Source organism: Ursus maritimus, unplaced genomic scaffold (genome assembly GCF_017311325.1).
Source record: "Ursus maritimus isolate PB19 unplaced genomic scaffold, ASM1731132v1 scaffold_2, whole genome shotgun sequence".
NCBI classification, from domain to species: Eukaryota; Metazoa; Chordata; class Mammalia; order Carnivora; family Ursidae; genus Ursus; species Ursus maritimus.
The window spans coordinates 77,870,304-77,897,097 of NW_024424452.1; the positions used below are offsets into that span (position 1 = coordinate 77,870,304).

Here is a 26,794-nt window from a genome sequence, read left to right on the forward strand (position 1 = left end):
GAAAGGGGACCTTCACAGACTAAAAATCTATTTCTCATTGCTGTTGGGAAACTGAAGAAAATCAGCCAACTAACTTGAAAAGAGGAAGGGAGCAAATTTTTGTTAAGTGGTGAATTAATGGGTTCAACGTGACAAGATGCACTATGGAGACAGACGATGGCTGAGTCATGTGCAGGGAATGGCTGAGCTTGGATTCCAACAGTCAGCTGAATTTCGTGTCATGTGGTAATTGGGAACAAAGGCAGTTGGTTTCTCTCTGTAACAAGAAAGGCTGGGGAGAAGGTTTCAGCATCATCTCAGAGAATCTTCAAAAAACTAGAAGGTCGGGTCCATTTGGTTAGATTCTGTTTTGTATGCTCAATGGTTCCTGTCTTTTTCTCAGCAAGGGCTCCATCACCCACGAAATCTTAGACCTATAAAATTCAAAGTGCTCCCCTGGATCAACAATGAAAAGTAAGTCTTCTTCCCCACTCTCTTCAGAGTTCTCATTCCCTTCCCAGAGGCAAACATTGTTTTCAGTTTCTGATGTATTTCCTTCTAAGATATTCCAGAGTGAGGTTTTAAAAAATCTACACTTTGCTTTCTATTTCTGCTGCCACCACTCCTTATCGCTTAGAATCACTATAATAACCTTGAAAATGAATTTAGTCTTATGAGTTTATAGTAAACCTTAATGGCTCTTAATGATCAATTACTACTTCTTTTTAAAATGATCCTAAATAATGTGCTTGCTCTTGATTTCTCCTGGGACAGATTTCTGTAGTTTTCAGGGGTTATATGTTGAAATTTCTTTGGGGGCCAGGCAGAAAATCAAAATATGTATGGGAGAAGCCAGCAGGAAGCTGTAGGTAGTGTAGAAACTGAAATGCCTAGGCTAAAGGTATTTCAAGTACCAAGAATGTTATGTACATAGTACAACTAAACTATATAGTTTTGTGGTCCCTCATTATACACTTCAGTCTTCTTAAAAATCATAAATACAAAAAAAAAATCATAAATACGCTTACCCATCACCAGCCTTCTAACACCTAGCCCATTTTTCCTAATTCCTCAATAATTACAAAAAGCAGTTTAATAATTTTAGGATCCTGATAAATAATTTGGTTGGGCCTCAAGGAATTTAAATAGAGTATGGAAATGTTATTTCAATTTCATAAGGCAGAATTGCAGCTTGAAGACACAGGCTGTGAAGCCAGACAGACCTGGGTTTGTGCTTTGCCATGCAGGTCAGCCAGACCGCGGAAGTTCCCTAACCCTTTGGGAGCTTAGCTTCTAATTTATCTACAAAATGGGAATAATAATAGTTGCTTTGAAGATTATATTAGATAAGGTAGGTTAAGTACTCAGCACAGTGCTCCAAGCCACACCTACTTGGTGTTCAAAAATAATCTCTATTATCATTACTTCAAAGACCTTGATAGAAACTTACGCTGCTTTGCACTTGAATTCCTTCTTCGTCAACTTGTTGCTGCTTTTTTTAATCCAGAGGTCATTTCTGACAAAAGGCAGAAACAAGATATTAATTGATTCATTGAATGATAAGTACTTACTGAGTACTTTTTACATGACAGGTACAATTCAAGACAGTATTGAAGACAAAGTTCCCGTTCTCAGGGAGTTTGCCTTAGAGTGAGGGACATGGACAGCAACCAAAAATTCAGTTGGTATACGATGCAATTTCAGCTACTGACAGGTGCTGGGATTAAGGAGAGCAGAGCAAGAGCCTCGGGTGTGAAGGTGGTGGTGGTAGAACATGGGCAGGATATTGACAAACCACAGTTGATGGACACTTCTGTTGACACAAAGGCAGGACCGATGAAATAACATTGCCCTTTGACTCAAGAAGTAGGTTGGTTCCTTTTTCTTCACACCCTTCTTAGCATTTTCTCCCAAGGCTTAGTCTAGTTGGTTCCGCCCTTCCTGATAACACTCTTTTACATTTGCTCTTGACTATGGACCCTACTTTCTATCTTTTGTATTTTTTGTTAGGAATTGAGATTACAGTATGTTTTACACCGGAAACTAATATAGTGTTATATGTCAATTATTTCTTGATGAAAAAAATACAAAAACAGCAGTAATGGAGGAACAGAGGAACACCACCACCACCACCACCAGCAACAACAACAAAAAACAAGATATTCAGAGCACTTCCTGCATAACCACAGTGACTTCTTTGGGTTCTGCCTGGTATTAGTCATCACCACAGACATTTGCAAGTGCTTCCCCTAATACTTTGCTGATGATCCCTATAGACATGTAGCCATCCTTCCACGGACCGTGTCTGGCTTCTCCCTATACAAATCTGGAGACACAAATTATTTTTTGACACATCCACAAAAGCAAATCTCCACAACATGCTGAGAAGGAAAGCCAGTTTTTACTAAAGATTTCATGAAAAGAAGAAGGTGAATTGTGATAAGACATCCTATACAACAAATAACTTTAAATTCCCAGTGGAGGGGCACCTGAGTGGCTCAGTCAATTGAGTGCCTGACTCCTGATTTTGGCTTAGGTAATGGTCTCAGGGTCCTGGGACCGAGCCCCCTGTCCAGCTCCATGCTCAGCAGAGTCTGCTTGTCCCTCTCCCTCTGCTCCTCCCCTGCTCTTTCTCTCCCTACCTTTCTTTCTCAAATAAATGAATAACTACAATCTTAAAAAAAAATTCTATAAATAAATTCCCAGTTGAACATTTTCCCCCTTCCTCAAATGCTACCAGCTACACCGTCTCTCACTTTCTCCTAACTCTTCATATACCCTCCGGTTAGAGTTAATTTAACACTTTTCTAAGTGCTTCTCTAAGTTGTAATTATCAGCCTTCCCATAGACTTTTGAAGTGTGGCCTCTCTGCATGGATTTAGCAAAGCAGGTGTGTCCCTAGGAAGGGATTCTTCTGCTCCCCTCATCTTATTTATATATTATATTCCCGATGATCTTTTCCAAGGCCAAATCTTTTTTTATAAACTCTTGTTCTCTAGATCTAGCTGCCGTTTGTCTTCTCTGCTTGGATGTCCCATAGGTACTTTATTTGACCATGTCTCAAATCAAACTTACATTCTTTCCTGTCTTTCCAATTCTATCTCTTCTCTATGTCTGTTATTTCAGGAAGTGGTACCACCAGCCATCCAGGTCCTCCCAGGCAGAAACCTGGGAACCATCCCTGACCCTTCCCGTTCTCACACCTTCTGTGTTATCACTGCCCCCATTCATCTAGCAATCTATCACCAAGTTCCGTTGTGTCTATTTCCTAAGCCATTTTCAATCTGTTTCTTTTCATTCCCACTTGCCAGAACAAATGGGTTCCCTTCTGATCAAAAATTTACCATCATGCTCTATTGTTTGACAAACAAAATAAAAACCTCTTGGCTTTTTAAAATGGACACTAACATGAAAACACCTTATTATGATGAGAGAGTTGTCAGTTTTCCTCTCAAAAAAGGCATTTATGGGGAGCCTGGGTGGCACAGCGGTTAAGCGCCTGCCTTCGGCTCAGGGCGTGATCCCGGCGTTCTGGGATCGAGCCTCACATCAGGCTCCTCTGCTATGAGCCTGCTTCTTCCTCTCCCGCTACCCCTGCTTTTGTTCCCTCTCTCGCTGGCTGTCTCTCTCTCTGTCGAATAAATAAATAAAATCTTTAAAAAAAAAAAAAAAAGAAAGCCATTTACATCTGATTAATTTGTAGAGATCCCTTTCACTGTATCCTTCTTCTTTTTTTAATGTTTATTTTTATTGAAGATACGCATGCTTCTAAGGAGAAAAGTAGTTTCATAAGGTTTAAAACTAAAATGAGCAGTTCCTGTCCCATCTCAGGACATTTCTCTGCAGAGGCAACACTTCCCAGCTTTCTCATTAATTCATTCGGTATTCTAGATCTATATACATGCTGTCTTTCTACTTCTGAATTTCAGGCTTTAGGTCCTATTGACATCTCACTGTGATAAAATGTTCTTTTTTTTTTTTTTTTGAAGATTTTATTTATTTTGAAGTCATCTCTACACTCAATGTGGGGTTCGAACTCACAACCCCGAGACCAAGAGTCACATGCTCCACTGACCGAGCCTGCCAGGTGCCCCTGTAATCAAATGTTCTGTTACGATTGTATAAAACCTATTAACAGCTTAGTCAAGTAGTAAACTATGACAACTATGTACAACTTTTTTCTCCTTAATATCAATAACTGTCTTTTTTGAAGCTGTTGTTATGCAGTTAGTTTTTTATGTACTAATCAATAACTCAACCTTCAACTCTTTGCCAGTTATCCAGATCTCTTCTCCATCCTTCCAAATATAATATTAGGTATTTTTTTAAGATTTTATTTTTAAGGGGCACCTGGGTGGCGCAGTCGTTAAGCATCTGCCTTCGGCTAGGGCGTGATCCCAACGTTCTGGGATCGAGCCCCACATCAGACTCCTCTGCTGAGAGCCTGCTTCTTCCTCTCCCACTCCCCCTGCTTGTGTTCCCTCTCTGGCTGGCTGTCTCTCTATGTCAAATAAATAAATAAAATCTTTAAATAAAAAAAAAGATTTTATTTTTAAGTCGTCTCCACACCCAACATGGGGCTCAAACTCACAAGCCCAAGATCAAGCATAGCATGCTCCACTGAGCCAGCCATGTGCCCCTAATATCAGATATTCTTTCAATTTGATTTCATAGCAAAATGTCCCCAGAGCATTTTAACCTGCTCCAATGTGGACCAGTTATTTGCTGCATGTCATCTTACTGTCTCCTTTCACCAACATTCTGGGAATTCTCCTCACACCTCTTCTTGTACACCACATATTCCTCTTTCTTATTTTATTTTTTTCCTCTAATTTTGGTGAAGCACACACATCAGTAGCTTCCTAAGAAAGAGTACCTGGGAGGTAAATTTTTGAGACCTTGTATGTCTGAAAATATCCTAATTTACTCTCACAGCTAATTGGTTGTTTGGTTAGATACCTAATCCTAGGCTTGAAATAGCTTTTCTTCAGAATTTTGGGGGGTCTCCATAGTTGAATAGCTCTCGTTGTTGCCGAGAAGCTGTATTAGTTTTCCATTTTTGTTAACAAATCACAAACCTATCAGCTTAAAAGAAAATCCATTTGTTGGGGTGCCTGGCTGTCTCAACCGGTAGAGCATGCAACTCTTGATCTTGGGGTTGGATGGAGAGATTTGTTTAAAAAAACCCAAAAATTTAAAAAAGAATATCCATTTATTGGATCACAATTCTGTAGGTCAGAAATCTGAGCACAGCATGACTGGGTTCTCTGCTCAAGATACACAAGGCTGAAATCAAGATATTAGCTGGACAGAATTTTTGTCTGGAGAGTCTGGGCAAAGTTCACTTCCAAGCTTATGCAGGGGGATGGCATAATCCAGTTCTTTGTATTCATAAGACTGAGATCCCCATTTCCTTGCTGGCTGCCAGGTAGAGACCTCTCTCAGCTCCTAGAGGTGTCTGCATTTCTTGTCATGCTGCCTCCTCTTTTTCAAAGCCAGTTATGGAGACTCTACTTTGCCAGGAAGAGCCCAACACTTTTAAAGTCTCTTTTATTTTTTATTTTTATTTTTTTACTCTTAATATGTGCACTTTATTGGGTTAGTTATACCTGAATAAAGCTTTGAAAAATAAAAACATTACAGATAGAGTTGAAGTTCCACTCTGCCTTCCCTGATACAATTCCCCAGGTGGCTTATATCCTGAATTTGATCCTTATCATTTCTATGCATGTTTTATATTTTAGTTCCTATGTCTGTATCCATAAACAATGTATAGCATTGTTTTGTATAATTGTATCATTTCATAAATGGTATACTTTGTGCATCTTTCTACAATATGAACTTTTTCTTTCTTTTCAAGTTTTTTAATTTTTTAATTTTGATTCAATTAACATATAATGTATTATTAGTTTCAGAGGTAGAGGTCAGTGATTCATCTGTCTTATATAATTCCCAGTGCTCATTACATCACTTGCCCTCCTTAATGTCCCTCAACCAGTTACCCCAACACTCCACCTCCCTCCCCTCCAGCAACCCTCAGTTCGTTTCCTATGATCAAGAGTCTCTTACAGTTTGTCTCCCTCCCTCATTTCGTCTTATTTTTTCCTCTCTTCCCCTATGATCCTCTGTTTTGTTTCTTAAATTCCACATACAAGTGAGATCATATGATAATTGTCTTTCTCTGACTGACTTATTTCACTTAGCATAAAACCCTTTAGTTCCATCCACATTGTTGTGAATGGCAAGATTTTGGGTTTTTTGATCACTGAGTAGTATTCCATTGTATATATATACCACATCTTCTTTATCCATTCATCTGTCAATGGACTTCTGGGCTTTAAAGGCTCTTCAAACGCTGATCAGGTCAAGCCTTTCTTAAAGTCAACTGTGCCATATAACATAACCTAATTATGGGAGTGAAATGCATCATATTCACAGTACACATGTATACAGAAGATAGGAAATCTTGAATTAGAATTCTACCACAGAAGTCCAAAATTATTCTAATTCATGATCTATAGTTTATGTCCTATTTTTACCTCTGGAAGCTTGTAGAATTTTTCATTGTCTTCAGGATTCTGAAATTTCTTGATGTGCCTTTCTATGGGTCTTTTTAATAATTGTGCTGCACACTATGTAAGTCTTTTGAGTCTAGAAATTCACTTCTTTCTTTCTTTCTTTCTTTCTTTCTTTCTTTCTTTCTTTCTTCTTTCTTTCACAATTTATCTATTTTAGAGAGAGAGAGCACAAGCGGGAGGGGCAGAGGGAGAGAGAATCCCAAGCAGACTCCTCACTAAGTGCAGAGCCCAACGCAGGGCTTGATCCCACAACCTCAAGATCATAACCCCAGCTGAAACCAAGAGCTGGATGCCCAACTGACTTTGCCACCCACACGCCCCCAAAATTGCCATCTCTCAATTCAATTTGAATATGTCCACTGAGTATTTCCTCCCTTTCATTTTCTCTGTTCTTGTTTTCTAGAGCTCTAATTACTCAAATGTTGGTCCACCTGGATTAGGCCTTTAATTCTTCTCCCCTCTCTCTTTTTTCTAGCTCTGCTTTTTGCTTTACTTATTTTTTCACAGCATCATCTTCCAGATATTAAAATTTTCATTTAGATTCTCAAAGGTTAATTTACAAGAGCTGATTCATTTTGTTTCGTTTTGTCTTGTTTGTATCATGAATGCTCTTTCTGTGTGGCATGATGTTCTTGTTTTATGGATGCAATGTTTTCTCTTATTTCTTTGAGGATATTAATGAGGATTTTCTTTTTTGAGTATCCTTCTGTTCCCATAGCCTCTTTTCCCTCCAGGTTATCTTTACATATTTGTTAGAAGCATTCCTCAGAAAGCCTGATAACTGTGATCATTGCTCGCCTGTCTTAAACCACAAAAAGCTGAGTGTAAACTCTGAGCCCATAATAAAGTCTTGTCAACTGGAAGAAATTTACTATTCAGTGAGCTACTTTTGGTCACCATGTTAAGGAACCCCCAATGCTGGTATCTTTAGGTCTTTCCTTTTGGACAACTCAGATAGTCCTGGAAAGACATCTCAAAGTCTTTCAAATCTCCTCTCTAGAGGTTGTTGGCCTAGTTTTCAATTTCTTGGAGCTGAACAGGGGGAAAGAACTGAGGTTGTATGTTCTTGGTAGTGTGTCAGGAATTCGAAATCTTCTATGTTTTGGCACCAACATTAATATATGCCATGGTTTTCTGTGTTCACACCCAGTAGAGTGCTTAGAATGTACTCTTTACCCCTCATCTTTGTTTATTGAATTTCTACCATTTTTCAGATCTAAACTCAATTGTCCTGTCTAGAAGTAGTTCCTTCCACTTGTGTAATGGTTTAAAATATGGTCCATACCACTCATAGTACTCTAAGCACAGCTGCCTTGAACTGTATAGGGTTGTTTACTTATCTCTTTACTAAGGACAAAATCTTTGAGGGCCATGACTATGTCTATACAATGGAGTTTCCCATCAGGGTGTCTTGCTTTTATAGGCTTTTAATAAATACCTGTTGAATGACTGTCAGACCAGAGAATGATTACAAAATTACATCAATTTTTTCCAAGTTGTGTCTCTACTGATTCTTTACTTTAGGGCTTTCTGGAGAAACATTTTCGATCTTATTCATTTTGTTTTAGAGACATTCAGAAAAGTGCATTGTATGATTGGAAATGTAACAGGAATAGAGAAATATAACAGCCTACCAACTTCTTGTGTCAGGTAACTCCCACACAGAACAGTAAAAGTGTCAAATATATAGATATTAAGATAAAGGTTTTTTTCTATTTCCTTTTCTGAACCACTGCCAAATTATTCAGAAACTTCCATAACAGCAGGCACTATCAATTCTAAAATAATTTGAAATCAACTACCAACATTAGCCATTTTATGGATGGTTGACAATGCATGTAAGATGTCTAGTCATTCTTATTCGTGCTGCATTTGTTCAAACGCAGTTCAATTTGAGCATCCTAATGCTTTTCTCTAGCAGAGACTCCCCCCGAAACCTCCTTTTTCATCCTGGAAAACCCCTTTCTCAATATTAGCCATATAGACAAGTGCCTGGTGTGTGAGAAGAACTTTTTTCTTTTTCTAGTTCCATGATTAATTTTTTTTTAAGATTGTATTTGCTTATTTGACAGAGATAGAGGGAGCCAGAAAACACAAATGGGGGTCGGGGGAGGGGGATAGCAGAGGGAGAAGGAGAAGCAGGCTCCCTGCTGAGCAGGGAGCCCAATGTGGGGCTCAATCCCAGGACCCTGGGACATGACAGGAACCAAAGGCAGATGCTTAACTGACTGAGCCACCTAGGCACCCCTCCATCGTTAATTTTTGTGGAGATGTAAACTTCCTTCTCTTTGTCTCAGTTTCGTTTTTTAAAAATGACAAAGAAAATTCCCTAAATGTTAATCATCAAAACTCTTTTTTAAAAACATCTGGGGAGAAGCAACTTCTGGAAACTAGATTTTCCCCTGCTTTCTGATTTACTGAAGGAATCATGGTAGCAAACCTAAAACCTCCTCCCATTTATTTTTCTGCCAGTTCTTACTTAGTTTCTCCTTATCCTTCAAGCCCCAGCACAAAATCTACTCCATTTAGTAAGTAATCTAGGTTAAGTGCAAAACAGTTTTGGAAGTGTAAAAAAGATGAAGAAAAAAGTAAAAACTTATAATCTTATCATTTGGAGAAAACAATTTATTAGTATTTTGGAATATCTCTTAATTCTTTTTTTAGGGCACAAATATATACATAACTTAATTTAAAATTATATGTGAAGTTAGATCATTATTTTGAATATTTTAACTTAAAAATTACAGTATGAGTCTTTCCCCATACTGTAATGTTTTTCAGGAGACAGTGTAGTTAAGAGGATAGCCCCTAGCATCAAACTTTTTTCTGGGTTCAAATCTTATCTTTCCCACTTTTTAGCTATATAACTTTGCATACCATAGTCTCTCTATGCCATAGCCTCCTTATCCATTAAATGGAGATGATAATTAAATACTTATTTTAGGATGTCCCTGTTTATTAAATAAATTACTACATGTAAAACACTAGAACAATACCTTGCATGTAGTAAATAAATGCTTTTAAATTGTAACATAGTACTCTACTATTTGGATATATTGGATATATTATAATTTATATAATCGATCTCTTATTATTGAACATTTAGGTTGTTTCCAATTCTTTAATATTGTAACATATCAATATCCTTGTACTTAAATCTATGTACATTTATTTGATTATTTACTTTGTTAAATTTCTAGAAATTATGGGCCATACAGTAACTAATTTACTATTTATTATTTCTCCCTTTTCTCCCCTAAGAGTAAGTTCTATGAGGACAGAAAATTTATCTTTCTTGTTTAGTACTTCATTTCCAGTATCTAGAAGAGTCCCTGACACATAGTAAGAACTTCATAAATCCTGTTTGTTGAAAAGAGTATATCCATTTTAAGAAACTTGTCAAATTAATTTCCAGAAATTAACACTTCCTCTGGAGTATGTGAGTGCAGATTTATGACCCCCTTTGCTGTTTGGCGATGTCATTTACATTCTTTGCCTAAAGAATCTTTGATATCAGCATCCATGAGGAGTCATTACTCTTCTGGCATGCTGTTTATCATACATCACCAATCGTAAGCTTGTTAAAGAAGGTAACTAGCCTTGTATTTTTTTCTTTCCTCCTCAATATTTTATGTCTAGAACCATCTTTTGCTATAATTAGTCCTGTCTTTTCATCATGATCATTCTATTTTCATGACTGTACTGGGCTTGGACAAGGCATATTGGTTCTAAGTAATAGCAACTAACAATGTGATTTAAGCAAATAGGATAATTATTTTGAGAATATGGAGTTGTCTCACAAAACTCAAGGACAAGAATGAAATGAGAGACTCTGGAAGGGTGTCATAGACTCTAGAACCAAGAAATCAAGATTTTTCTCTCCCTTATTCTCTCTGCAGATCAGCTTTCCCCACTTTCCCTGCCTCCAGGATTTTATATGCTACAGTTGTAGTCCTGCACAGAGACTAACTTCCTACCTATTTTGAATCCCAATTCAGAATTTCTGAGATAGAGAATTTGATTGGCTCTGATGTGGTTTGGGTCAAGCATCCAATGCAATCTAATCAATCTTGCCACGAAGAGTAGGAATCATGTACTAAAACAAGGCTCCCAGGTGCCTGTTTCTGTGGAGGGAGGATCAGTTCTGAGAGAAAGGGGGAGAATTATTTTGAGCTGAGCAGAAACTCTAAAAAGCACCTGCCACAATAATCTTACTCAAATCCTTTCCTTGTCTGAATGTGTTCATTTACCTAAACTTTGTGCATCTCTATTATTCCAGAAAGAACCTCCAATTTTAGAACCATAAAGATACCTTGATAGTCCAAATTATTTTACCTTTGTCCTTCCTGAGAACTTATTTTCTACCCTTAGTGTTTAGTATTGTATTAAGCAATAGGTTATTTTCTAATTGTTTTATTCAGGGTGCTTTTGATTTCCAAACTGGGTAAGCAATCTAAAGAGGAGTAGCGCCTCCCAAATTTCATTTCTGTATACTTAGAAGGCATTCAATTGATATTTGGTAAATTGACTAAAGTGCTTGATAAGGGCTTTGAATTCTCAGGGAACCTGGGTGATGCAGTCAGTTGAGCACCTGACTTTTGGTTTCAGCTCAGGTCGTGATCTCAGGGTTGTGAGATCAAGCCCCGCGTGGAGTGCACCAAGTTTGTTTCCATGCTCAGTGTGCAGTCTGGTTAAAGTTTTTCTCTCCCTCTGCCCTCCCCCCCACTTTCTTCCTCTCTCTCTCCCAAATAAATAAATCTTTTTAAAAAAAGAGCTTTGAATTCTCTGAAAGAAATAAAAGAATTCATCCTGTCAATTGAAAAGATTTTATCTTGAGTATTTTTGCCTAATGTGTACTGTGCATAAAAAAACTACTAATAGGGGCGCCTGGGTGGCACAGTGGTTGGGCGTCTGCCTTCGGCTCAGGGCGTGATCCGGCGTGATGGGATCGAGCCCCACATCAGGCTCCTCTGCTATGAGCCTGCTTCTTCCTCTCCCACTCCCCCTACTTGTGTTCCCTCTCTCGCTGGCTGTCCCTATTTCTGTCAAATAAATAAATAAAATCTTTAAAAAAAAAAAAAAACAACTACTAATAGCCAGAATGATGAGTGTCTCTAAACACACCCCAAGTTCATGAGCAGCTTTTCGTCTCCATCACCACCTTTGTTGAGTTCGTGGTCATCCGTCTGAGAGACTTATTGCATTAGACTTCTATCCTATCTCCCTGTTGCCTGTCTTGCTCCTTTCCAACCTTCTCTTAGCAGGAAAAAGAATCTTCTTAAAATACAAATCTGATCATGTCATTCTCCTGCTTGAACTCCTTCAGTGACTTCATATTTTACTTAGAATAAAATCCAAACTCTTACCGTGGGCTGCAGAACTCATGATCTGATCTCAACTTATCACTTCGACCTAATTTTTCAAGTCGTTCTCCCCTTGCTGGCTGTGCTCTGTCTGGTTTTCTTCTAGTTGGTCAGGTAGATCAAGATCTTTCCTCAGGGTCTTTGCACATGCAATTCATTGCCTCTCTCAGGAGAGCTGCACCCCCACAGTATTGCCTCTCCTTACAGGTCTCAGCTTGAATGTCAACATCTTTTTCTGTCCTGGCTCTTCCTGAATACCCTCTCTAAGATCATTTTTCTCTGTTCTTTTCCTTGTGAGCCTCATGTTTATTTCCTTTACAGAATGTTTACAATTCGTAACTGTTTTATTTTTCTCCTCACAGTTTTTTGGGTCTGTCTTATTCGCTAAATTATAAACTCCATGGGTGTGTAGGAGCTGTGTTGCGTTTCTACCCCCTCTCTATTGTATCTCCAGCACCTTCCACAGGGCCTGGCATATAGTAGCTGTTCAAAATATATTTGTTGATTTTATAAACAAATGAGTAATAAGATAGATAAAATAGAACTTACGAGGCTAATTTTCCAGCAGTTCCATGTGGTTCCAGTAGTTTCTAGTGGTTCTATAATGGATTTGAAGGCAGACTTCCATGGTCGATATTATGTCATTTTAAGCAAATCATTTGATCTTTCTGTTCTTTAGTTTTCGCATACACAAATAAAATATAATCATACCCTACATGCTTACGGAAACATCAAGGCAATTTGGAATTTGATGGCAAATACTACTAACTAGGCATGCAAATTGAGTGTGTATGAGTGTGTTTAAGGAAATGAAAAGTGTTATCAGCTGAATGTGTTTTCTCCCTGAAAACCAGGAAGTTTGTCCATGCAAACTAATCAAAGTTTGGCGATAGAGATGATTACATTATAAAAGATCTTTTAGCAGATCTCCATGAATTAATTTGTATTTCTTCTTGTGGGGGGGGTTATGGAAAAGGGACTTGAGAAATCTTAAGATGGGGTTAGAGGAAGTGTTTTGAAATTGTGACTGTAGATTTCTGCTTTTTACCTCTGTCTGGACTAGCAAGTACGTTACTGCCAGAAGTTTCCAAAGGCAATCTTCATAGGCCTGGAATCCAAAGAGTATATATGTAGGATTGCATATAGTTTCTGGAATTTCTTTTTCTACTAGCTTGACTTTTAATACTTTATACTTTTTAAAATATTTTTGTACTTCATTACTATCTTACATATTTACAACACTTTGCAACTTTGCACTTTCATAAGCATGGGAGAAATTATCACTATTTTAAAGGTATGGAAACTAAGATTAAGTAAGTTGCCCCCAGGCCACATCATTAGTAGAAGGCATTGGGTGGGAGGTGGAGGTACAGTGGGTGGGGGGGGGGGGAGGTGCTCTCAAACTCTAGCCTTTCGACTTCTTACCGCCTTGCCATCTCTCAGAAGTGCTAGGTATGCTAAACTGACATTTCCTGGTGGCCCTAATAGAGATTTACAAATAAGTAATGGAAGTGATTTTATAAATGGAACCACTCAAAAAGATCTATAATTGTGCAAGCATCTAGAATATTGATCTTAGTGATCTTGCCAATATTCATGTATCAAACCTCTTTTCTTTGGTTTATGGCTTATCCCATTTTGGGAACACTTGATATGCTTTTAAAAATCATGACTACACAGTTCGGAAAGATTCTTCTATTAACTATTTTGCCACCTAATTCAAAACTATCCTGATCACCTAGTGCCCTCTATTGAAATAGCCTTAGAATAACAACTAATTTCTAAGAAACAAGTTATTGAGTGCTCTAAGGATGGCAAGGGGCCTCTCTAATTTTGTAGTGTGTCTATTCCTCATTTCTAAGTACATTATGTTATGTTATATACAAAGAAATTATATTTCCAGTACCCAATTCAGTGAAACTCAGAGGTTACTCAATAAGTGTTTGGTGAATTAAGTTATATGTACTTTGGTTTGTTCTAGCAGTGTTCATGTGAGCATCTTCTGTGGCATTTTTCTATAAAGTAATACCATTCTTTTGCAGTTTCAATTGGTCCTCATAATTTTTTCTTCCACTCCTATAGCCTTGCCTTGAGACTTAGCGGCCAGAGTGACAGCTAATCTTTTCCCACTCCCACCCCAGAGATTGCCGTTTTTGGTTTTGCTCAAAATACAGTAGAAGTTTACAGGAGTTTGGGTTTTTGAGTAAGATCTGAGTTTAAATCGAGACTGCCACTTCCTCAAATGAGTTACTCATCTTTTAAAGGGTCTTCCTGTATGTAGAATGGGGAAATTGTCAAACCCAACTTCTAGGATAATTGTGAGGATTCAAATGATATAATGCAAATAAAGAGCTTGGCACAATGCTTGTCACTTAGTAACTGCTCGGTTATCATTCACTTCTATTATTTTATTATTTTCATTTTTAGCTGAAGCAAATTTGGTCTTGACTATTGAATTCCTTGGCAGTGAATGCATGGGGAGGACCACTCTGATTGTTGCTCTACTTGACAGCATTTGCAGAATGTATTTGTTTAATAAAAATCTATCTATAGAAGGAAAATTTTGGAAGAAGATCCCCATGTTCTATAAAGCTTTTTCATAGCTCACATTCTAACAATTCTCAGCCAAAAGGGCTTGGCCTAGATTCCAATCCTTTGGGGCTTGTTTATACTTATCAATCATTTTTATTAGCTCTTCCTCATTTGTGAATAATCCTCATTTAATAACGTGTGAAGGATCTGGAGCACAGAGGGAAAAAAAACTTGGAAATCATGGAACTAGAAGAAGATAGAAAACAAACTAGGTTTTTGTTGTTGTTGTTGTTGTTTTTACCATACTAGTGTAAAGGAGTTGGCCACATTTTAATTTCATTTTATTTAACAAAAGAAAAATCTTAAGTTTCTGTTTTTTAAAATTAACATATAATGTATTATTGGTTTCATGGGTACAGGTCAGTGACTCATCAGTCTTATATAATACACAGTGCTCATTACAACACATACCCTTCCCAATGTCCATCACCCAGTTACCCTACCCCTCCACCCCTCTCCCCTCCAGCAGCCCTCAGTTTGTTTCCTATGATTGAGAGTCTCTTATGGTTTGTCTGCCTCTCTGGTTTCATCTTGTTTCATTTTTTCCTCTCTTCCCCTATGATCCTCTACCTTGTTTCTTAAATTCCATATATCAGTGAGATCATATGATAATTGTCTTTCTCTGACTGACTTATTGTTTCGCTTAGCATAATACCCTCTGGTTCCATCCACGTCACGCAAACGGTAAGATTTCATTTTTTTGGATGGCTGCTTGTTGGGGTTTTTTATTTAAGTTTTTATCACATTCATGCATGTACATAGTTTAAAAGACCCAATAGTAATATAAGGTTTGTAATGAAAAATGCAACCCCTGGTCCCATCTCTCCCCCAAAGCTGTCATCTCTGTCCACTTGCTAGCATCACTGCCATTGAGCCTTTCAGCTGTATGAAGTTCATATTTGTAAGTAACATGCTATAGTGCAATTTCTTAATATTTCAGTATTGAGAGTTGCCTATCTGCTAATGTTTACCACCCCCATGTTCATATTAGGCACATATTAACTTATCCTTCCCCTCTCTCCAATCCCCTCATCTAGTCATTGTTAGAAAACTACTCAGTATTTTTTATCATGACTTTTATATATACACTACTCACAGTTCAACAAAGTATGAAGACTCTTGTTTTTCCTTTTTGGTACTAGTTTTTATTTTCCTTGAGTTAATAGTTGCCAGTTTCCGTCACTTATTTTGCTACATGATTATGACAAATTTCTTTCCCAACTCTTAGGAAGAATTTAAACATCATTTCAGAACATTAAATGTATGGGGAGATCCATGGGTTTCTTTTTCTCTTTCTTTCTTTAAATCTTTTTTTTTAAATTTTATTTATTTATTTGACAGAGAGAGACACAGCCAGCGAGAGAGGGAGCACAAGTAGGGGGAGTGGGAGAGGAAGAAGCAGGCTCCCGGCAGAGCAGGGAGCCCGATGTGGGGCTCGATCCCAGGACCCTGGGATCATGACCTGAGCCGAAGGTAGACGCTTAACGACTGAGCCACCCAGGCACTCCATCTTTCTTTAAATCTTAAGATAATCATCCTGTGGCACCCCATCTTTCTTTAAATCTTAAGATAATCATCCTGTGGCACCCCATCTTTCTTTAAATCTTAAGATAATCATCCTGTGCCGTGCTCAGTCATTAAGCCGCCTGCTCTCGGCCTCAGTCCCGTCGATCCCAGGGTCCTGGGATCGAGTCTCGTCGCCTCCCTGGGCTCTGCCGAGCCTGCTTCTTCCTCTCCTACTCCCCCTGTTTGTGTTCCCTCTCTCGCTGGCTGTGTCTCTCTCTGTCAAATAAATAAATAAAATCTTAAAAAAAAAAAGATAATCATCCTGTAATTCTCCACTGTCTCATTCCAATCTGGATTCTGCCTTGTACTAGTCATGCAGGACTTTGTTTCATCTAGTTGAGAAATCTCTTTGTCTTGGGGCTTTATTGGACCCCATTTCCTGGGTCTTATATCTCCCTCTGCACTGGATGTAGTCCAGTTGCCCCCCTTTCCGCCTCAACTCCCCTCTTTTCCCCACTCTGTGATGTGCTTTCCCTAAGAGGCTGGCATGATTCTCTTTGGCCTTTGATTGGGTTTGGTCAATGGGAGGCACAGCATTAAATCTGAGGGAGGGGGGAAAGTGAAGATGGGGTATTTATTCCCCTGACTCCTTCCCTCTCTCTATAGCCACAGCTTCTGTCAGGTAGCCCTCTTTATATGCCATTGTCTCTGGGTTTCAGTAACCACTCTCTCGCCTTGCCCCTTCGGTCCTAAGTGTGTTAATAGACTCAGAGTGCTGCACTACTCCTTGCTTTCCCCAAACCCTGTCCGCACCTTCTAAAATAGTCCCATTGTTAAACTCTCCAGTTTCAGTGTACCATCTGGTTCATCCTTCTTTTTGGTGACACATTTTCTAGATTCTTCTTGAGAAAGGGTGCACAGGAAGTAATTTTTTAAAATACCTCATCTAAAAATATCTTAATTCTATACTTACACGTGACTGATAGTTTGGTGGGGATCAAATTCTAGGTTATAAATAATATTCTCTCATATTGTTGTTCTTGCTTCATTGTTTTCTAGTTTCGATTATTGCTGTTGAAAAGTCTGAAAATATTCTGGTTATTAACCCTTTATATGTGACTTATTATTATCTTTCTAAGAGCTTTCACAATCTTTTCTTAATCCCACATCTGAAATTCAACAATGATGTGCCTTCATGTGGGTTTTTTAAATTTGTTATGCTGGGTACAAAATGAGTTTAATTCAGTCCTAAAACTTGGCCTTTAGCTATGGGAAATTTTATTGCATTATTTCTCTAGTAATTTCTTATATACTTAGGAAACGTCCAATCACATTTTTTTTAATGGGATTTTTTTTCTGTTACTGTCTCCTCAACTAAAGGGAAGATTTCTGGCTCCACCCAAGTTCTCTTTTCCTGTGCTCTGGCCTGGAATTCTCTTGAGACAGTAAGGTGAGGTTCACCTTGTTTGTTTCCCTATTTTAGGAATCACTCTTCTTGATTACTTGATGGCCAATATCTGGAAACTGTTGTTTTTATGTTTTGTTTCAGTTATTTTAGGTGGGAGTGTAAATCAGATCTCTTTTGCTTATCTTGTCTGAAACCAGAAGTCCTTTCCAGTCTTTTTTAAAAAAATAACATGCATACATATGTATATACACACATGCGTATTTAATAGGATCTGAATAATATTGCACATACTGTTTTACGTCCTGCTTTTTTCAATAATTGTATATACTGATCATCTTTGAATATTTAAAAATATTTTTAGAAGAACAAATTCAAAATGTAAGATCTTTAAAAACTCTTAATACTGCATATAATTAATACATCAAGTTTTAGCAATTTGTCACTCTGAAGACCTAGAATTTTTCCAAAGCTAAGCTTTGAGAAACTGCACATCTATTTCATTCCCAGGGATCTCATAATCATTAATTATGGCCACAAATCTTTTGTGTTAAAACAATTAACACTTCCTCTCGCAGTTTAATATGGTGATTGTATCTATCTTGTCTCTAATGGTTAAATGCTGCCATCTGACCTCCTCCTGGCACCTCCCCTGCTATCCCACTATTCTATGGAAATCAGACCCCCAAGTTCATGGCAACATTTCCCGCCATCATCATCACCTGCAGAGGATAGCCAATACAGGGCTTTTCAAGGATACTGAAGCTCCCAGCACTAAGGCACTTACTAAGTAAATCTTTCCTACTTATTAATTTATTCATGCTTTGGTGACGGAAATGGCATTTAGGCACCCAGGAGGTTAGTGTGTAACTGAGAATCTCTGCCTTAATATGTCCATTTCCCTAAGACTGAGGTGTAATTTTTACAATATACCAGTGAGGTTTTGGCATTTCAGGTTCATCTCTGGGCCGCCATTGAAGCCAGGCCCACTACCAACCACACAAATTGTTAGAGTCACACCCAGGGACTGGACAAACATATTAAATCTCCACTCTAGGTAACAGCACCTATATTAATGAATTTGGCCAGACCCAACCTTATTGTTTTCCCTTTGGATGAAGACCTCTATAATATATTCTAAATATGCTTCCCAGATTTTTGACAATACAAGTTGTCTTTTAACTGTTAGGTTTACTGTGCACATGGTATTTCCTCCCCTTAAGTAGACCTTGCCATTTTTCTTCTGAGCTATACTGGGAATTAGTTATTGTTGTGGGCTTGGAGGTTCAGTGAGAATCTTGATGTGGATTTTGAGGAGGTAGATGTTTTTAAATTTGGGGTATCATCCACATATAAATTATATTTAAGCCATAAGATTGGCTGTGGTCAGTTACTCACCAAGAAAGTGAGTGTGGATAGGGAAGAAAAGAGGTGCAAGGGCCAAACCCAACATCTAGAGGTCAGGTTGGGGAAGATGAATCTGCAAAAGAGTCACGGCCAATGAGGTAAGAGGAAGACTGTGATTCCTAGACATAAGTGAGGAGTGTGTTTCAAGGAAAAAAGAGATCAATTAACTGAGAATTAACCATTGGATTTGGCCACATAAGGTTTATTGCTGCTCTTGACAGGCAGTTTGAATTGAATGATGGGGGCAATACTGTGATTGGAGTAGGTTTAAGAGAATACATGGAAAGAACTCATAAACAGAATGTAGGCAATGTTTCTGATGAGTTTTGTTATAACAAGAGTAGAGAAATAAAGTGGGAGCTGAAGAGGATTTCAGGTCAGAGGAGGATCTCTCTCTTTCTCTCAGGATGGGATGTTTTACAGCATGTTTCTACGATCATGTGAATGATACAGTAGATACAGAAGAACTGATGTGCAAGAGGGTGAGGGGAGAAATGTCCTAATGTCCCTGATGAAGTAAGATGAGATAGAATGGAATCCAGTGCTCAAATGGAGGGGTTGGCTTTAGGAGCCCAGACAGTTCATTTTTAGGAACAGGAGGAAAGATAGTATCTGGGCACAGGTGTAGGATGGGTAGATATGATAGAAACTTGTAGAAATACTCTTCTTTTTTTTTTTTTTTAAGATTTTATTTATTTATTTGGCAGAGAGAGACAGCCAGCGAGAGAGGGAACACAAGCAGTGGGAGTGGGAGAGGAAGAAGCAGTGGGGAGAGCCTGATGCAGGGCTCGATCCCAGGACCCCGAGATCACTCCCTGAGCCGAAGGCAGACGCTTAACAACTGAGCCACCTAGGCGCCCCTAGAAATACTCTTGTGAGTGTTTTTATTTTCTCAGCAAATTAGTAAATAATGTCAATTTGAAAATAATTATTTTTGAAAATTTCACTAAAATTTTCTAAAATTTTTGCAAATATTATTTTTCATTAATTTTATTGAGGCATAATTTACATACAGTAAATGTACAGAGCTTATGTGTAGATCAGTTAAGACAAATGTACCCCCCCATGTAACAAACACCCCCGTCAAGACAAACACAAGATAATCCTATCAACACAGCAAGTGTGTTCCAGTCCATTTCTATTTAAGCCCCTCATCCCTCTCCCCTCCACCCCTTGCTGCCCAGAAATGCCAGGCAACAATTGTTCTGATTTTTGTCAGTATTGATTAGTTTTACATATTCTTTACCTTCATATAGATGGATTAGTAAAGTATTTAGTGTTTTGTGTCTGACTTCATTTACTCAGCACAATGTTTTTGAAATCATCCATTTTGGGACACCTGGGTGGCTTAGTGGGTTAAGCATCTGCCTTTGGCTCCGGTCATGATCCCAGGGTCCTGGGATCGAGTCCTGCATTGGGCTCCCTGCTCAGCAGGGAGTCTGCTTCTCCCTCTGCCGGCCGCTCCCCCTGATGTGCTCTCCCTCGCTCTGACAAATAAATAAATAAATAAAATCAAAAACACCGAAATCATCTGTTTTATAATGTGTATCCGCAGTTCATCATTTGTTATTGCTGATTAGTATACCACTGCAGGAACACACCATAGTGAGTGTATTCATTCTCCTATAGATGAACATTTGGTGGTCTCAAGTTTGGGGCTATTATGGATAAAGCTGCGGTAAACATTCTTGTGCTAATCTTTTTTTTTTTAATCTTTTTGACCATTGTGTCTCAACTCCAAAATCTGTGCATTGGGACAGATCTTTCTTTTAGCTTCAGATTCATACGCCCTGTTGCCTACTTGAATCACCACTTGAATGGTTCCTAGGTTCCTCAAACTCAAAATGTCCCAAACTGAACTCTCCCGTAAACCTGCTTCTCCAGTATCTCCACTCTCGTTGATAGTATCACCCAGTAACCCCTGCTAGAAACTAGTAATCATGTTTAACTCTCTCCCTCACCTGCAATGTTCAATCGTTTTGTTGATTCTTACTCCTAAATATCTTTTATAAAAATTTCTCAAATCCACCCATTTATCTACGCTATAGTCCAATCCTTTATCTACATAGGAAAAAATATACTTTCTGATACTCAAATCTGATTACTCTTCCTGTTAAACTATGCCACAATATCCCTTGACTTACCTTTAGGACAAAAACCAAACCCCTTAGCATGGCATATACTCATGATCCAGCCCCTGACTACCTCTGTAGCCTGATCTCTAAGCTCCAGCCACAGTGAACATGTTTCTATTCTTCAAATGTCCTGTTGTAAGAGCCCTTCACTTTGTTTAAAACATTCCCTCCCCTCCTCTTGTATGCCTGGCTAATTCCCAGCAAGCTTTTAGGTCTCAGCTAAAATTTCACTTCCCTTGGTCTGTCCTCTTCAACCCCTTAAATTAAGGTCAGTTCCCTTTACTTATATGCTTTATAGCACATACTCAATTATAATTATGTGTTGAATTTCTTTATTTCCCCATAGCTCCAAGACAATAGTCTTCTTGTTCACTGATGCATTTTCAATGCTTAACGAATAAATAGCAAGTCAATAAATACCTGTTTATTGAATGAATGAATGAATGAATGAATGAATAATATTTAATGGGTTTTAATGTCCACTGCCCATATTTTATAGCACAACTTCCTTATTTGGAACATTTATTTTTATTTCATTATTAGTTAGCTGAATATATGCCCCAGATTTCTTTAAGGAAGAGAATAAGAGTGTTATTTTATTCTGAAGCCTCTCATGTTTGTCTCTTGCCATCACACCTAAACACATTGATTCACACTCAGTTCTCACTTAAACAGGAGCTTGGATTTTTTTTTAAAGACTTATTTATTTTTTGAAAGAGAGACAGAGAGAGAAAGAGAGCATGAGCAGGGGAGGGGCAGAGGGAGTGGGAGAGAGAATCCTCAAGCAGACTCCCCATTGAGCTTGGAGTCTGATACAAGGCTTGATCCCAGGAACTGAGCCAAAGTTGGACACTTAACCAACTAAGCCACCCAGGCACCCCTTGGATTTCAAATTTTATCCCCCAAACTTTGTTACAAACTCTCTTATAATGGAAGTTCTAAATGAGGACTACCTGATTTTTGGTCATTTATAAGTAATCTGTTTTCATGTCTGCCTGAATGCTTACAAAATTCTTATCATCCATTTTTCCCCCCAGGATATGTCTAGAAGTGAGAGGTTTTTTCCATTTATTTTGTGTCACATTTTCCTCTATTTTAAAATCTTCTTTTAGGTCCAAACATCTTTATCAATTTATCTTTGATTTATATTACTTCGTCCAGATTCTTCTGGGTTACTCCTCAGACATACTCGTAATTCTGTTTGGGTTTTAGCTCATCTTCTCTACTTCTGTTCCTTCTGAGTCTCTTTTGTACAGGCCATAACTTCTTGCTTTCTTATTGATGGTGTCAAACAGATTTCTAGATGAAAGTCACTTTCAGAGATAAGTAAATCTTCTGATTCTTCTGGATTATTTTCCTTTTCCCTTTTTGATATCATTTTGTATGTCTTTCTCTGGCAAAAAGAGGGCTTGAGCGCCTGATATGGACAAGAATTCCGAGGATTTGGGACAGATTGTGTGCCAGGAGAAAGAGCTGGCCAACAGTTGTGGGTAGGGAGCAAAGGGGAGCTGGCGTCTAAGAACCTTGCCAAGGAGCCTTGAGAAGCAAATAATAATCTGAAACATGAAATCTTTGGGGGAAGATGAACTCAAGAATTGGATTTTTTTCAAGATTTTCAGGCAAGACTGACCTTAGCTAGTAGGTTCTAGAGGCAGAGCCAGGGATGTTAACTTGAGGAAATAAAACACATAGCTTTTCATAGTGCTAGATTTGGGGGGAATTAAGACCTTAGGTCAGTTTGGATAATTTCCCTCCTTCTTTATTTCCCATCTATATCCAGTATAGCCATCATACACCCAGGCAGGAAATACAGATTTCCTTTGGTTTCACTCTCAGATCCCTAACAAGAGGACAGATTAATATGCCCATGTCCATAGTAATTCCCAGTGGTTTTGTTTGACATGGCTCTGCTATACTGTGATAGGATATTGTGGTCCAAATGTCACTGCCTGAGGTATAGGAGCTAGCTGGTTCTCTGACAAACCAGATCAATGGAATCCGTGATCTATCATCAGCTCTGCAAGCATTGTGACCAGCACTCTGCCTATACACTTTGTTCCTAGGGACAAATCTGCCAGGACACAGTAAACGATCACCTGCTCTCCACCCCTACCTCATTCTTCCCCACCAAATTTTGGAAGTTGCAGTCTCCAGATACACATAGAAAGATGATAGCCTGCAACATGACCATACCAAAAAGCAAGGTATGGCACCACAAAGGAGCCAGCTGCTCAGTCTGCAGCTCTGCATGGAGCCTGGCATCCTGAGTCAGCAAGCTGACAGTGGGGAAAGGAGGCTCAACCTCTCTGTCTTCTTTCAGATGGATGGATCTGCTCTGTATAATGAGGCAGCGCACGAATGGGCCACCAACTGTTTTCCTGAATCCATCTTCATCAGCCTCATACTTTGGGGTAATTCCTCCTGGCAATAAGAGGCTTGTCATCCTTTATGATCTGCATTGGTATGAATTTTATCATTTTTCTTCGTCTTTTTATGTGTTTCAGGCAGCAGTTGGGAGAGGCTGAGTCAGGGGCCGCTAGCCAAATACCATTTAAAACTGGAAATGCCCCATTGAGTTTTATTGTGATTGCATCAGCCTGTTCTCATTCCTCCAGCCTTTGACTGCAGGATTTCCCAGGGCTCAATTTTTGGTTGGCTGCTCAGTCTGCAGTCTCTTTCAGGGGATTAATCTGCTCTTACACCTTTATATCTGGTACCTGATGAGTCTCAAACTGCTGTCTGTAGTCCTGTTTTCTCACCTAAATTGTGATCCTTTATTTTCTGATTAAAAGGCATTTTTACTTGTCTACCCTACAAAATTCTTGTGTCCTTGTTGGATGTACTTCTACCTTAATTATTAAAATTGTTAAACTAGTAGAGCCCAAAGTCATTGGGACAGGAAATAAACACTTTGTGCAAGGCTCATTTGGTTAAACTGTGGGAGACATAACCCCAATTTCACTCTTTTGCTTGTTGGAGAGGAGAAAGTGTATCATATATTCATCAAAGGTTTAGAGCATTTACTTCATCCTGTACGGCCACACCCCAGCTTTGCACCTCGATATAGCATGGTCCCCTAGCTGGCAATGTAACTGAGTTTTCAATAGTCATGTCACTGTTCTATAAGATTTGCACCAACTGCTTCCGGGTGATTGGGTGTAAGACAAGACCTGTAAATTGAATGGATGTCAAACTATTGACTCAGAGTTCATTTGTCTGAAATAATGTTGTATGGAAAATTCATATCATGTAGGATATTTTCAGTTGCAAGAAACAGAATACCCACTGAGTCATAGTTCTTGAAGTTTTTCCCACTAGAAGGATCTCTGAGCATGAGTGGTAGGGAGGGGCAGAGGGAGAAGCAGGCTCACCGCTGAGCAGGGAGCCCCATGTGGGGCTTGATCCCAGGACTCTGGGATCATGACCTGATCTGAAGGCAGATGCTTAACCCACCCAGGTGCCCCTAATTTTAAATAAGAGATTATAGCTTTGTTTTGTGTCAAAGTCCTGCTATGATTTTTCTAACAAACCTTGACATGTTTTCTATATAACATTATAATCAGCCACACGTTGGACATCACTGGCTCAGAACTACTTGCACTTTGGCCTGGATAAGTTGGGATATTCTCTCTAAAATGAAGATCAGTTCGGTACTCTCTCTACCATAAGAAAGAGACACAGTACAGTTGATCCTTGAACAACACAGGTTTGAACTACACTGGTCCACTTATACATAGATTTATTTCAGTAAATACAGTACAGTACTGTAAAAGTATTTTCTCTCTCTTATAATTTTTTTTAAAAGATTTTATTTATTTATTCGACAGAGAGAGAAAGACAGCCAGCGAGAGAGGGAACACAAGCAGGGGGAGTGGGAGAGGAAGAAGCAGGCTCACAGCGGAAGAGCCTGACGTGGGGCTCGATCCCAGAACTCCGGGATCACGCCCTGAGCCGAAGGCAGACGCTTAACCGCTGTGCCACCCAGGCGCCCCTCTCTTATAATTTTCTTAATATTTTCTCTAGCTTATTTTATTGTAAGAATACCACATAAAATACAAATAACATACAAAATATGTCTCAGTCGACTGTTTATGCTGTTGGTTAGGCTTCCAGTCAAGAATAGGCATTAGTTAAGTTTTAGGGAAGTCAAAAGTTATATAGACTTCAGACTTCTGCCTGTGTGTGAGGGTTGGTGCCCCTAACTCCCCTGCTATTCAAGAATCAACTTTTCTTTGTGAGCCCCTTTGGATTTTGGAGGTAACATATATATCACATGGGTCTGCTGTTCTAACCCATTTTCAGATGAACACAAAAGATGCTTTGAGAGGGACCCAGAGAAAGAAGTTTCTCTAGCTGATTGTTTAAGGTTCCTGGCAATGTTAAAAGTGTTAAAAGTCAGTGTGAAAGGCTTCATACTGTAGAATAGGAATAACACGACAGTGTCAAAAAGGCAAAACTATCAAGACAGTAAAAAGATCAGCGGCTGTCAGTGATTTGGAGAGAAGGGAAGACAGAGGATTAAGCAGGTGGAGAAAAGGGGGTTTTTATGGCGGTGAAACTATTCTGTATGATGCTGTAATGTTGGATACATGACATCATGCATTTTTCAAAACCCAAAAAATTATATAACACAAAGAATAAACCCTAAAGGAAACCATGGACTTTAATAGTATATCAATATTGGTTCATAAATTGTAACAATGTATCCCCCTAATGCAAGATGTTAATAATAGGAGAAACTATGTAGGGGGAGAAGGTGGTATTTGGAACTCTCTGTACTTTCTGTACAATTTTTCTGTAAACTTAAAACTGCTGTAAAAATAAGTATATTAATTAAAAAGCAGGTACTAATTTTTACTAAGAGTGCAGTCTAAATCAATATTGCAGAAGAAAATATTTCATTGATTGGGAGTATGCTTCATCCTACCTGTATTTTAATAGGCCTCCATGTTTGTGTGGAGTAACATGCTATTTTTTCTTCTTCATCAGGGCCTACTGGAACAAGAAGAGAGCTACATTAGCTTTTGAGGGCTTCTCTATGATGGTTCTGCTTTTGATTAAATCCCTTTGATTCACTAGCCTCCCAGTAAAAAAATAAATTAGAGGTTCTCAGTAAAAGGAAACACATGCATCTAATTTTTGCTCCCTTCAGAAATTCCACCAAAACTTAGTAAAAAAAAAAAAAAAATTAAGACCAGAAACTGACAAGCCAGAAAACAGGAGAATATACAACATCAATGACATTTCATAGGCTATGAAGCAGATAGGTTGGTGGTTACCAAGGGGAGCCCAGAGAAAGCAAGCTCTTAACCTAGGAGGGGAAAACCCAAGAACTAAACTGATTTGCATTGCAGAAATGTTTAAAATGCCAAGGGTTATCAGGACCAGGCACCTCTGAAAATGGAAATAAAAGTTGGGGGAATGTTAAAAATGAAAGATTCGTTGAAAGCTAATGAAAGATCAGATAGCTAAATCTTGTTTCTTACTCCCTGCCCCCACCATAGGCTAGAGACTTATTTGGGGAGGGTAAAACCCAGAGTGTCTGGTCTCAAGGTCATCAGTCACAGTGAAACACGGAGCACATACCAGACATGTGGGAATGTGAGTGCATCTGAATGCTGAGTCCTGAGTCCTCTAATCCCATCTGACTTTAAGATATTGGCAATTAGGCCTAGACCCTGTGGAAGATCTCTGGGGAACAGACCATCCCGTGAAGAAAGCTAAAGGTACCAATTCAGGGATTCCTCAACAAACAACCCAGTCATAAAACTCAGAGCTGACATATACTTAAAGCTTTCTATTTTTTTAAAGCTTTTATTTAATTCCAGT

General features: G+C 38.7%; 2 long non-coding RNA genes across 2 annotated transcripts; one reads left to right on the forward strand and one right to left on the reverse strand.

Moving 5' to 3' along the window:
* Positions 1-280: 280 nt before the first annotated feature.
* Positions 281-1,770, reverse strand: LOC103668346. Its single transcript, XR_569994.2, has 3 exons — positions 1,692-1,770; positions 1,430-1,495; positions 281-413 (listed from the first exon to the last, which is right to left on the reverse strand). It is a non-coding gene; the product is annotated as an uncharacterized LOC103668346 (long non-coding RNA).
* Positions 329-26,794, forward strand: LOC103668338. Its single transcript, XR_569986.2, has 3 exons — positions 329-453; positions 23,286-23,426; positions 25,955-26,794. It is a non-coding gene; the product is annotated as an uncharacterized LOC103668338 (long non-coding RNA).